Genomic DNA, 12,942 nt, shown 5'->3' with positions numbered 1-12,942 from the left:
GCAAAAAAAATCTAATTGAAATAATTTCGCTAACGGGGGCGACGCAGTCTGGAGTCTGGACTATAGCGCTAATTGTTAATAATTAAAAATAATAGCTTCGTAATAAAATCAAAAATTTCTTCAAGATCTTGAAGGAAGGGTTTTAATATTTGATTTGGTCCCTTTTTGACTTTCCTAATAATAATTTTTAATCGAGTTTTGATGACAATGGCTATTTTCGCATTTTTGAAATTTTAAATCGCGTATAACTCGACAACAATCAATTTTAGACAAAAATGACAAGAGACTTTTTTTTCTCAGAATGACCCAAATTATCTAAAAAAAAATTGTTCGAAATGAAAAAATTATTTTTGTGAATTTGTTTAAAAAAAATTGTTTAAACAATTTTTCGACCACGGCACCGCCTGGCACCCTGTGGATTTGTTATAAGAACCTCTTTTTGAGTAAGTTTGTGCAAAAAAATCAAATCGGAATAATTTCGCTAACGTGGGCGACGGTACAGTCCCATCTAATCCGAGCATTCAACCGTACCTAATTCAGCCGTATCTTATTGTTAAAACTATAATTATTAAAACGTTCCATTCTGAACTATAAAAAATACATATATGTATCACTAAGTTCTTATCCATATTGATGTTAGAAAAATACCGGCATACAGTCTGTCCAACCATCTATTGTAATCTCTCGGGTTTTAATGTAGACCGATGTGATGACAAAACACGGGCAACAAAATCAAACCGACAATCGTCATAGCTACAAACACATGAGACCAATTATCCTCTAATAGGCTACATTGAACTTAATAAAAGTAAGGTTTATTTATAGCACTTCTTTATTGTACAGTCCTCGACAAAATCTACTTCCACTTGACAAGCTTCTAGTTGATTGTATTGATGTTGTCATGATTGCTTGTTTGCGGTCTATTTTTGTTGGCAAAATTACATTATTTCTCATTTTTTGTCTGACTATAATAGCAGAGTCATTTTTAGAACAGCAATGAAATTTTTGTACTTTTATTTAAGAAAATTTTACTATGATAGACTATAATACCTACATATATGTTATATTTTTAATGTATATAATAAATTTGTGAAATACGGATACGACGGGGTGGGGCAAAATTTAGAAATGTAAGATTTAAACTCTAAACTCTTACCCCAGAAAATGTATAAGAAACGTTTTATAGGAAAACAATATTATTAGGGCTTACAATACCGGGATTTCGGGATTCCGAATACTTTGTCCGTTATTAAAAACCGGTATTTATGTAAAAATACCGGTATTTTGGTATTACATTAGTTAACAAAAATTGAATTTATGCACAATATAAATCTAATTTAAAATAATATTAATTAATTACAAGAAATTTTTTTAAAGATGCACAAACAATTTTGTCGTATTAAAATCTATATCAGGCATATTTATTACACGTACCGAGCCGAGTATGGCACCATCAAGAAGCGGCAGTGTCGGCAATATAAAGCGATTGTTTATGTTCTACGTCTTCTACCCAATGAATCGGGTACTCGTCTCGGGAATCAGGTCTCGTTTATACAAAGTGTGTAACACAAAAGTTATTAAATAGTTTAGATTAAGCAAGCACCACACTCTCGGCGAAGTTACTTCGGCAAAGTTGACTAAAGTCCGAAGTACCCGTCACTACACACTCGTTCTACTTCGCGAGGAACATATTCACGCAGGGCGATAAGGACTTCGGTTCCTTTGACTTGATCGCAAAAACCGCCACCGACCTGTCTACACTCTCATACTTGCTGAACTTCAATCGACTTCGCGAGTACTATAGTGAGTAGGTAGTTAAATTAGATTGTTTAAATTTGCAAATTAGTAAATTATTGCATATATTATTTGTTAACAAGTAAATATAACAACTGAGGTAAGTAAAAACATAACTAGTAAATTTTTTATTAATAATACCGGTATCCCGATATTTCAAATTTCAAATATCAAATACCGGTATTCAGATTTTAATTTGGTATTGTAAGCCCTAAATATTATCTGTATGTCTTCACATAATTGTCATCAACTACCCCTCATATACCCATTTTCTTCCTCTTTAAGTGCCGTCTCTCAATCGGAGGTTGGATATCATCATCACTATCTTTACACTATCTACCGCTGCTCTGAAGAGTTCTATAGAACTGCATTTAAACCAGTCCCATAAATTCTTCAACCAGGACACTCTCCGTCTTCCTATACTCATTTCTCCTCTTATCATTCCCTGTATTATCAATCATAGCAGTTCATTACGTGTACCCTCATTACGTGTCCCAGATATTGTAACTTTCTTATTTTTTTTTCCTTGTGATATTTTCTTATTTTTATTGTGTTTATTATTTCGTGTTCTTTGCCTATTTACTTCCGTGTTAGTTTTCTTCTGTGTTCATGCTATTCTAAGCATCCTCCTGAACACCACATTTCAAAAGACTGTAACTTATTTATGTGTTCTTGCTTTAATGTCCATATTGTAGTATTGAGAACACGTAGCATCTCAAAGCTCTTAGCCCCGTATTTATAGTCAGTACTCAAGACTGATCTCGAGATTGGTCTCAGCCAAGACGATCTTACGGCAACGTCGATCTCAAGACCACGTTCTGTTTTATAAACGAGTCTTCGGCTAATCTCGGCCAAGATTGATCTCGAGGCTGGAAAATTATGGATTTTAAGCAATTTTGACATAGAACACCAACTAAAAACTGTCAATCGTCAAGTTAAATATCTTTGCAATGTTTTTATATTTAATTTGTTTTTTGAAAATAGATTATTAAAATGTTTTCAGTTAAATAAAGTTTATTTTATTGATTGAAAGTTAACATTTTTATTTTTTCTAAATCTTACATGCTATTTTTTCAAAGGTTAATGACCTCTCATAATTTGTTTCCATTATGAGATAAAGGATTTCTTTTCTTTGTGGTAAAGGATTGCATATTAAAGGAAAGTATAAATATATTCTTTGATATTACCCCAGTATAACAGAATACTGTGATATTACTTTATTCTTGGTTGGGAGTAATGGGGTTTAATGAAATATTCAAAGTTCTAAGAGAAACCACTGGGAGATATCATTTATTTCTTATGAGAGAAAGCAAAGCAAATAAAACTCTGGTACTTCCTAGTATTACCTGCCTTTTTATTAATGGTGTAAGCTTTCTTCTATGTTTATATTCTTCATCTGACTAACAACAAAGAAGAAACCATGACAGGTGGTACTTGTATAAAATGCAATTACTATTTTCATGGGAATAAGCCTCAATTTAAGTTTGAAATTAAATTTATGTAATGTTTAAATTCTTAAAGACAGATCACATGCTATAAATTTTTTGTGATGGATATTATTGAGTTAAAGTTGATTTTATGTAATCGAATTAACTATATTTTAATAAAATCGTCCCAGGAATGCAACTCATAACTATTGGTGATATTGTTTTAAAGACATCTACTCTAAAATGTATAAATATATGTCTGAATGAGTTAGATAAAATTAAATTATTAGAAGAATTTTTATCAAGCAACAACAATATTGATATAAAATATTAACAATCTTACCCAAATAACAGCAGAAAAGTAAATATAGGCTATCCATTTCTACTGGACATTAACGCTCCTCCTCCAATTCTACACTTCTATATCATCCAAATCTCCTTACTGCTTCGAACAACTCTTTTCATGGTCTTTCTCTTTTTTTTTTCCTCCAAAAATAATCTCTTACATGTCGCTCTTACATTCAAGTAATGTTGACCTAGCCACCTGACTTTCCATATCTATTATTTTTTGCCAGTCCTAACTCGGAACTTCCAGCCCCTACCAGTACTATGTCTATTTTCATTTCATCTTTCTTATTCATTGGGTGCGTTCAGACAGCTGAGCCAGCAGTAGCTGTCAGACGTCACCGCTGGAAGTCAGCCGCTGAGAGATTTACTAAGCTTTCCCTATCACGGCTGGATACAACCACTCAGCCGATTTCTGCTTACAGCCAGCCACTATGGTAGTCCGAACGCACCCATTGTTTCAAGTGCCACAAGCATACAATGCCACTTGAAATAACTGCTTCATAATACATTTTTGCATTATAGTTGTCCTACATACATTTTTGACTTCAATCATATACCATCGATCTGCTTACTAGCTTACTCTTAGTAGTATCTTTTCTATTTCTTATTCTTCTTCCCATTTATCAATTATTGCCACTCCTAAATACTTGAATTTGTTGATATTTTCAATTTTGTATGCCTTTGTTCCTGTTTTTAGTGTGAAAAATTTATTCTGTTTCATCTCTCCACACATTTCAATACACTTAATATTTTATTTTTGTTTCATTTATAGACATGCAATTTTCTTGCTTCACCTCTCAAGTTTCTAAACAACTTCAGCTTTTTTTCTTGTTAAGAGGACTATGTCATCTGCATAAATAATGGTATACAGTGATGAGCGTGTTATTAACTGGCAAAATGACATAAAAGATGGAAACATATAGTATGTTGTGAAATAAAAGGAGATGAAACTAGTAGAGGTGTACAATTATCAATAGGAACCTATAAATTTACATTACATTACATAATTTCCCACCTTTAGACCTCTGTGACAGTTGTCATACTCCTGCCACACATCTAAAGGTGACAAACTATGTAATGTAAATTTATAGGTTCCTATAGATAATTTTACATCTCTTTTTATTTCACAACATATGTTTTCCATGTTTTGCGCTATTTTGCTGGTTATTAGAGTGCTCATCACAGTATTGCTGTTTACACACCTGGACCTCGGAGGTAATCAACACTATGTCGACATGGTGTTTTTTTATTAGTTGGATTATACACATTGGTTATATATTATCATTAAAATATAGTCATATTGTCTTTCAACTAATTATGGGATATATCAGATTTTTATTAACATCCTAAGTGCTCTAAACTTTGTTGCAAACACATGCTAAACACAGTTGCTCGAAATGACATAGTGTAGTTTACCTCCGAGGTCCAGATGTGTAATTAATTTTATATTTGGTAAGGAAAGGTTTGTCAAATAAATACTTATTTAAGAAGAGGGAAACTCATACTCATTTATTTTAAAATAAAATATAAAAAATACATATTAAGAAATAAAATAAAAAATATATCTAACATAATACAGATTCAATAATGTATTCTCAGAATAAATAAACAAATTCCAGTTGAACAGGAGAAAGACAGAAGGTTACTATATATTTATATTCCAAAAATATATGGTGAAAGTACAATAGTAGAGTAGCAGTAGACAGGCAGGTAAAATAAATGATGATAAATTGATAAAGCACTGAAAACAACGATAAAGCACTAGAATCAGGCTAAATAGCATCTAAAATATGAAGACCAGAGAAGATATAATTTTGAACTATACAGGGCATACCACGAACCATATACTTTCATCAAAATAGGACCACGGTCTAAGAGGAAGGATGGAAGCATATGAAATACTTTCCAAAATAAACACACAAATGTCAGCTGGACATATAACGAAAGAAAGACTATAGATTAGATATAAGGAACAAATAGAATAAGACATTGATATTTTAAAAATAAAAAATTGCAAGAACAAATCCTGAAATAGATTGGAATGGAGCTGTATTCCTCAAGAGACCAAAACTCGAACAAAAAGGGTTGTCGAACAATGATCATGATAACATTTTGAGAAATAATAGACAAAAAAATCAAACACAATAAGAGTAGGTATTCAATAATGTATTCTCATGCAAAATATTGTTGAAAAAAATGTCACCAAAAATTTAGAGATTGTTCCACATCATTAACATGTCTATTTACCACCAGATCATTATTTACCTATATTGTAAGGTACTGCTGTAGCACATATTATTGCAAGACATGTATATAATTTGGTTTGTAGACCTTGTTGAAGACAAGGAAACTCTCTTTTCCAGGTTCCAAATAGCTTTTCTACATTTCTTGTTCTCACATGAGTACTATGGTAAAAATATCTTATTTTCTTGATCATCATCATTCTCTTTGCCTTATCCCTATGCGGGGTCGGCTTCCCTAATTGCATTTCTCCACACAATTCTGTTTTGGGTCATATCAATGTTAATCCCCTTTACCAACATGTCCTGCCTTATCGCCTCCCCCCAGGTCTTCTTTGGTCTTCCTCTCCTACTCCTTCCAGGAATCTGCACTTCAGCTATTCTTCGTATTGGGTGATTAACGTCTCGACGTTGAACATGACCGAACCATCTTAACCTATGCTCTCTCATTTTGGCATCAATTGGTGCCACACCTAGAGTTCCCCTAATATACTCATTTCTAATTTTATCCTTCTTTGTCACTCCACTCATCCATCTAAGCATTCTCATTTCCGCCACATGCATTCGTTGTTCCTCTTTCTTTTTCACTGCCCAACATTCAGTTCCGTACATCATAGCCGGTCTTATGGCTGTTTTATAGAATTTTCCCTTCAGCTTCATTGGAATTTTTCTGTCACACAACACACCACTCGCTTCTTTCCACTTCATCCATCCAGCCCTAATTCTAGTGCATGCATCTCCATATATTTCTCCATTACTCTGTAATACCGATCCTAGGTACTTAAAACTATTGCTTTTCACAATCATTTCACCATCCAAAGATACCATTTTATTTGTAGTAGCTCCATCTTTAAATGAACATTCCAAATACTCTGTTTTTGTCCTACTAAGTTTTAAACCTTTTTCCTCCAGAGCTTGTCTCCACTGTTCCAGTTTTTGTTCTAAGTCTCTTTCACTATTTCCTACTAACACGACATCATCAGCATACATTAAGCACCATGGAATGTTACCCTGTAGTTTCGCTGTTATCTGGTCCAAAACTAATGAGAATAAATACGGACTAAGCACAGAGCCTTGGTGCAATCCTACTTTCACATGAAATTTATCAGTCTCTCCCACACCTGTCCTAACACTAGTCGTTACTCCCTCATACATATCCCTCACAATCTTTACATATTCACCAGGGACTCCTTTCTTATTGAGTGCCCACCACAGAATCTCTCGAGGAACTCTATCATATGCTTTCTCAAGATCAATGAATACCATATGAGCGTTTGTTTCTTTACTCCTGTATTTTTCCATCAACTGCCTTATAATGAAAATTGCATCTGTTGTTGATCTACCCTGCATAAAGCCAAATTGATTCTCGGATATTTCGGTCTCTTCACGTATCCGTCTGTCAATTACTCTTTCCCATATTTTCATGGTGTGGCTAAGCAGTTTTATAGCCCTGTAGTTTGTACATTGTTGTATATCTCCCTTGTTTTTGTAAACAGGTACCAGTATACTGCTTCTCCATTCGTCTGGCATTTGTCCGACTTCCATAATTCTATTAAATAGACCTGCTAGCCACCTTGTTCCTGTCTCTCCCAATGCTCTCCATACTTCCCCAGGAGAGCATTGGGAGAGACAGGAACAAGGTGGATCTTATTTTCTTGATCATTACCTAAAAAGATATTTATGTCTATTAAATAACCTACTATTTATTTAGCAATTATCAATAAATACCTGGCTGTAATACTGGGGTAAGTAGATAGTGTCTGCATGCATACCCACTACTGTCATCTATTCCTATTAATAATCCTGGAATTTCACTTCTTTCCATTTCACAATTTCACTCTTAATGCTCTTAGATCAAATATTGAATAACTTGATAAACTTGTTGTTGAACAGTAATATACATAATTCTCAGTTGAACAGTAATTTCTCTTCTAGTACCTACAAATTCATTTACATAATAAGAGCCTGAATAACATATATTGTATGTCTTTACAGTACCTGTACATTTTTGGAAAGTGGGCTTCCTCATAAAAACTGGTTATATTCCTATAAGTAGCATAAAACCTTTGTTGTTTAAGTTAATGCGCTGATGAACTTCAATATTGTAATACTCCATTGTATTTTAGATTATATTTTTATCTTGAATATATCGCTTTTGTATACTTCCCGGACGATTTTCTTCTCCAATATTATCAATAAACTCTAAAAATGCTTTTACTTCTTCATACATTTTTATTGTAATTAGAAAAACAAAAAATATATGTTGGAACTGAATTAAAAATATTCAAAATTCAAATAAAGTTAGGTTAGAATCGCGGTCTTGAGGAAGGTGAATCGATGACTTGAGATTCGGCTGTCATTTTACACTTCCCAAGACAGCGTCGTGTCTCGAGATCGTTTTATAAAACACAAATTTGGTTCAAGGTCGGTCTTGAGCATCGACGCTGTCTTGAGACTCGACTATAAATACGGGCCTTACTCTCAGTTCTAAGATAAGATCTTTGTTGCAGATAATTGTTTTCATTTTTACAAACGCATTTATTGCTATTTCTATCCTGTCCCTTATTTCTGTTGCTATACACCATTTACTACTTTAAAATGCATGCATACCATTCTTTTAGGGGAGTGCATATAGATTTTCACTTCGGAAAAAATCAAACAAGATAGAACTTTTTGTAATTTCATTAAGAAATGTTTAATAAACAACATATCAAAAAGTTCTACTCGAGAAGTGGGTGCTTCATTTTTTATTGAACAAATAAACTACGAAATTAGATGTTTTTTTTTAAATAACTCCGAAAATATAAATTTTAGAAAAAAACTGACTTGACCATTGAAAAATTCAGAAAATTTTACAAAAAAAACCTTATATAAAGAATTTTCTAAAATTAAATCTGATCTTCTATAATTTTTTAAATATAACGCTAAAGTCACCCTTCTCACAAACATTGGCGCACTGTAAACTAACGTACGGCGAAGTGCACGGTTGAGTTATTTTAATGTAATTCTTTAACTAATTGATCAAATAAAATTTTACAAATTGAACATGAAAGAAGAATAATTAAGCTATCTTATGGTTATAATACAAAGAAATAAAATGTATGGGCATAAGTGCGGTGTGGGCGGAAAGTGAGCCTTACATGAGTTTTGTTTAAAAATGATTTAAAAATGTGTAACTAATACAATTTTTCTTATAACTCTCAATTTTGCACAACTTACCTTTCAAGCATCTTACTAAATAATGTTTCATTCAAAAAAAATCTCAAAAATTTAATTCAAATTATATGACGTCTCAAAAATTGTAACTTTTGAAATCTTCGTAGTTTTATATAATTACCACCACTTTAAGACGGTATTACTCAAGTTTGAACAGATCTATTACAGTTTTATAAGTGCTTTTTTAAAGCTTAGAATGTAACATTTAAAATGAAATTAATTATTTTACTTTAGAAATGGAATGAACTATTTCTTTTTAAGAAAATTAAGAAAGATAACAAAAATGTAATACAAAAACCCAAAATTACCAGCTAAAAAATGTTTATACAAAGTGATCAAAACTTTTTTCTGCAAAACTTACCTAAAATACATTTAATAATAAGCTTCAACAATAACAAATATTCAGCTAAAGAATTTTTTTGCTCTTATACAGTATGTCTGCGTAACTTGAAACCTATTAATAACTTTTTTATTATCAGTTTTACGAAAAAAAGTTATTTTTTATAAAATACTCTGCATCGTATATAATCTAAGATGCAATCATCAAATATCAAATTTAATTAATGTTATACGAGGTATGTCAATAAATATGAATTTCACTCAAGAGTAAAGTAGGACCTTTACATTTCACAATATCGAAAATTGTTATTAAGAAAAGTTGTTTGGAATTAAAAAATTTGTTTTAGTGTTCAATTACATCCTTCTAATGAAAATATTTTGAATAATAAAGGCACTTAACTCTTAAGAAAAATTCATATTTTTTACATACCTAGTATCAAATTAAAAAAGTTTGATATCTGATGGTTGTATCTCAGATTTTAGACCAGGAAGAGCATTTTATGAAGAATAACTTTTTTCGGAAAAGTGATAATAAAATAGTTATCATAATTGTAATAAAATGATGATGAGTATCCGTAATTTGAGAAAAAATGTAAATTTTTTTATCGATTAGAATGATGTAATTGTACATTTAGACATAGTTTATAATTTAAAACAACTTTTTATAATAGCATTTTTTGATATTCTGGAATATAAAGGTACTTTACTCTTTAACGAAATTCATATTTTTGACAAAATTGACAAAATTTGATATCTGATGGTTGAGTTTTAGATTTTTGACTATACAGAGCATTTTATTAAGAACTTTACAGAGCTACGCAGACACACAGTATAAGAGCTTCTGTATAAGAATTTTCAAATTGCAATGTCATATTCGGATTCAGCATAATCAACAACAAAATAGAAACATATTTGATGAAAGTAAAATAATGAATTTATCAATATTTTTAAAATTATTTATACAAAACAATTGTTATTGTTTAAACAATTAATAAACAATTATTAGCGGCCTAATCTGCGAGTAGAACGTTTAACTTTAACATGTATATAAACTAACAAAAAAAGATTTAGAAAAATATAAGTTTGTTTGAATTTTTCCGAAACAATGCATGTTTTCGTTCTAATTGCACTCAGCTATTTCAGCTTTTTTGCTTCTTTGATTGGGGTATATATGTCCACTATTCACGTGTCTTGCGCAAAATGTCACAAATAAAAATACTAAATCCCGTCTAACAAATCCCTTTCTTGAGATAATTGATTTTATACAGCGTGTCTACTTAAGTTGGAAACATATGGGAAACTTTTTTGTTATTCATTTTACGAAAAAAAGTTAATTCTTTATAAAAAGTTCTGCATGCTCTAAAACCTAAGATTCAATCATCAGTTAGAGACTGGAAAATATGCACTAAAAAATGTCTAAAATATGCATGCAATATGCATTTTAAAACAAGCTGAATATGCACAATTAACATGCAAATATGCATTTATATATGCACTTATTTTTATATGAATAATTTTATGGTTTACGTTAAATACATAAATAAATAAAAAATAATAAAAATAAATAAATAGGTTTGAATTTAAACCAAATTGTATTATTATTTCTTAATATATTTTTTTAACTTCAGGTTTTGTGACAAATAAAACGGCAAAATATTTTATTTTGACCACAAGATAAATAAGAGTACAATAAAATAAATGTACATATTTTTATTGTTACAATATTGATTCATATTTTCTAAACTAATATTATAAAAAGAGTACAATAAAACAAATTTACATATTTTTATTGTTACAATAAATAATCATATATTGATTCATATTTTCTAAACTAATATTATGTCTTCTATCTGTTAATATTTGTTTATAGGCAGAAAAAGATCTCTCAACGTCACAAGATGTAATTGGGGCATATTTAAACTTTGCTATTAGAGACGGATCCATATTAATATTTTCATCGAAGTTTCCAAAATTGATTATATTATTTATTGAACGCAATAAAGTGAAACCCTCATTTTTGTTTAAAACGTCATCAAGTTTATCTTTAATTTTTACTCCAATTTCCCCATTCAGATTTGTTATTTTCTGTTTAACCGAATCAACAATAGACATACTATTGTGAAGACATAAATTTTGAGCCTCTAATTTTGTAATTGAACTTTCAATGATATCGAAATTCGATTTTATATACAACAATTGATTTTTAATAGACTTTTCTTTAAAAATATTTTGACAGTTATCAATAGCGGTACAAGTCGGATCAAAACTTGAAATAACGCTTTTGATGTCGTCGTAGTGTTCAGATAAAAATATAGCACTTTTAAGCCAAGTTCCCCATCTGGTTAATACTGGTTCTGGTGGTAAAGGAATATCGGGAAGCATCTCCCTATATACCTGTACACGTAGTGGTGCTTTCAGAAATACTTTTTTTACATTATTTATTAAGGTGTTTACATTGGGAAATTCAATTCTAACTTTCTCTGCAACTCTGTTTAGGCCGTGCGCCAAACATGTACAGTGAATTAAATTAGGGAAAAAGATTTTAAGATTGGATGCAGCTTTCATCATATATGAGGCGGCATCACTAAGCATTAATAATATTTTTTCAAATGGTACTTGATCAGGTAAAAAAAAATTTGTTAGGGATTCGTTAACAAATCTAGCTATTGTAGCATAGTTTGTTTTTTCCAAACATTTTACACTAATTAAGTATGAGTTTTTAAAATCGCCAGAGTCGTTAAGAACTCCAACAATTAGATTCGCAATTTGTCGACCCTTTGTATCCGTTGTTTCGTCGACGGAAATCCAAAGATAATCGGCTTTTAACTGATTTTTAATACTCGTCATCACATCTTTGTAACATGCACTGACATATTTTTTCCGAAGAGTTGAAGAACTTGGTATTTGAGCTGGTTTATCTTTAATCTTGCAATAAGTTTTTAAAAAGTTTTGACACGATTTATGTTCTAACTTGTGCAGAGGGATATTGCAGTTCAAAAAAAAATGGCATAAATCCTTTGCAAAGGTTTCTTGCCCAACTGACGTATTCTGAATCTGCAAACTGTTCTGTAGAATCTGCTGGCGAGGTTTATTATCATTTTTTGATAGCTTAGTTTGGTGAAGTGAAGTTTTTATGTGTTGAACTACTTGGAATTTCTTTTGACATGGAATCTGGAATATAATGATAATGATGTTTTAGATGTTTTCGTAAATACATGCCTACATTAAAATGATCAAACTTTTTAAACCTCCCCCAATTTTTTTTTATTTCTCAAAGTGAAATTGAAATCGTCAAACAATAAAGTACAGTCAGTGTACCGTAGTATACAGGGTGGGCCACTCTCAACACCTCGCTCTGTATAAGCCAAACCGTTGCGAACTTTAAAAAACAGTTTTTGAAGAAATGGGACGGTTTGTCATTTTAGAATAGACAGACACATAGATGTGCAAAGAAGTTTGATAAGTTTAAAAATCTATTGAAGTGGAGAACTTACCTTTTTATCACAAATGGTGCAAAACATACTTTCACTGTCGATAACTTTTAGATGATTGTTACTTCCAATCCAACTTCTGAGAAG

The 12,942-nt window shown here is 31.2% G+C and overlaps 1 protein-coding gene and 1 long non-coding RNA gene across 3 annotated transcripts in view; both read right to left on the bottom strand.

Moving 5' to 3' along the window:
• LOC114330751 (cGMP-dependent protein kinase, isozyme 2 forms cD4/T1/T3A/T3B) overlaps window positions 1–12,942 on the bottom strand; it is a 1,273,893-nt gene that overhangs the window by 878,824 nt on the left and 382,127 nt on the right. The gene's annotated exons all lie outside the window — the stretch shown is intronic.
• LOC126887858 (uncharacterized) lies at window positions 7,454–8,099 on the bottom strand. Its single transcript, XR_007699240.1, has 3 exons — window positions 7,808–8,099; window positions 7,538–7,747; window positions 7,454–7,475 (listed from the first exon to the last, which is right to left on the bottom strand). It is a non-coding gene; the product is annotated as an uncharacterized LOC126887858 (long non-coding RNA).

The sequence above is a fragment of the Diabrotica virgifera genome, chromosome 7, assembly GCF_917563875.1.
Source record: "Diabrotica virgifera virgifera chromosome 7, PGI_DIABVI_V3a".
In the NCBI taxonomy this organism is placed as follows: Eukaryota; Metazoa; Arthropoda; class Insecta; order Coleoptera; family Chrysomelidae; genus Diabrotica; species Diabrotica virgifera.
Note: the sequence above shows the minus strand (reverse complement) of the source record. Positions and strands in the feature narration are given on the sequence as shown.